At 41.5% G+C, this 1,354-nt stretch overlaps 1 protein-coding gene across 1 annotated transcript in view; it reads left to right on the top strand.

The window, feature by feature from the left end:
• Window positions 1–1,354, top strand: part of TAF3 (TAF3 RNA polymerase II, TATA box binding protein (TBP)-associated factor, 140kDa) — a 255,515-nt gene that overhangs the window by 159,656 nt on the left and 94,505 nt on the right. The gene's annotated exons all lie outside the window — the stretch shown is intronic.

The raw sequence follows: 1,354 nt of genomic DNA, 5'->3' as shown, positions 1-1,354 counted from the left end.
TTGAATGAGCTAATTGTGAATAAATCTGTGTATGTATGTATGTGTGTGTGTGTGTGTGTGTGTGTGTGTGTGTGTGTGTGTATATATATATACACTCTTCGAAGCATCATGTCCTTCTCCAAGGATCAGTCTCTCCTGGCCATGTGCCCAAAGTGTGTGAGACAGCTTCAAAATCCTAGCATCCAGAGAGAAACTTGGTTTCACCCTCTCCAAGACAGAGCTATTTGTTTTCTTGGCAGTCCATGGTATGTTCAAGATTCTTCTTCAGTTCCCAAGTTGAAGGCATCAATTCTTCTTCTGTCATCCTTAGTCATTGTCCAACTCTTGAAGTATAACAAGTAATTGCGAAGACCCTGTCAAGGACTGCAGCCTTCAATATGGATTAAAGCTCAATATCAAGAAAACAAGGATTCTCACCACGAGGCTGATTGGTAGCATCATGATGAATGGTGAAGAGATTGAGATTGTAAACAACTTTAGTTTGCTTGGCTCCACAGTCAATACTCTTGGCACCAGCAGCCAGAAAATTAAAAGACATATTGAGTTGGGAAAGTCTGCTGTTGGAGACTTCTCCAAAGTTCTGAAGAGCAATGATGTCAGTCTGGAGACTAAGGTATGCCTAATACAGACCATAGTCTTTGCAGTCACTTGCCATTCATCAGAGAGCTGGACAATGACTAGGGATGATAGAAGGAGAATTGATGCCTTTGTGTTGTGGTGTTGGAGCAGAGTATTGAATATACCATGGACTGCATAGAGAACAAACAGGTTAGTCCTGGAAAGGGTGAAGCTAGGCTGCTCTTTGGAGGCAAGGATTTTGATGCTTCGTCTGACATACTTTGGACATGTTGCAAGGAGGGACCAGTCCTTGGAGAGGAATGCTATGCTTGGGAGTGTGGAGGGACAGTGCAGGAGAAGAAGACCCCTGATGAGATGGATTGATTCAGTGACTGGAGTAATAAGGGTAGGTGTGTCAGAGACAGTGAGATTGGACAGGATAACGCAGCGTTTAGAGCTGTTATACATAGGGTCGCTATGAATTGCAGACAAGTCGGCAGCACATAACAACAATAACAACATACTTCTTTAACTGATTGCCACAAAATATGGTCGACTATTAAGAATAAGAAGTATCTTATTTCACTTCAGTTCCTAAATAGAATATAATGTAGGATACCAACCACAGTGGCATTTAGAAAGCTCATGGGGAATGAGTTGAATGAGTATTAATAGAACTGAATTCTTTCCAGTAAAGTGTCTAGGCAAATACAGTACAAAGGCAGGCAGTTCCAATCCACCAGCTGCTGCGAGGGAGTGTATATATGTATGTATATGTATATGTGTATATATATAT

The sequence above is a fragment of the Elephantulus edwardii genome, unplaced genomic scaffold, assembly GCF_000299155.1.
Source record: "Elephantulus edwardii isolate Elephantulus edwardi_28Jun2011 unplaced genomic scaffold, EleEdw1.0 scaffold00105, whole genome shotgun sequence".
In the NCBI taxonomy this organism is placed as follows: Eukaryota; Metazoa; Chordata; class Mammalia; order Macroscelidea; family Macroscelididae; genus Elephantulus; species Elephantulus edwardii.
This window is presented reverse-complemented; position numbering and strand designations above follow the sequence as displayed.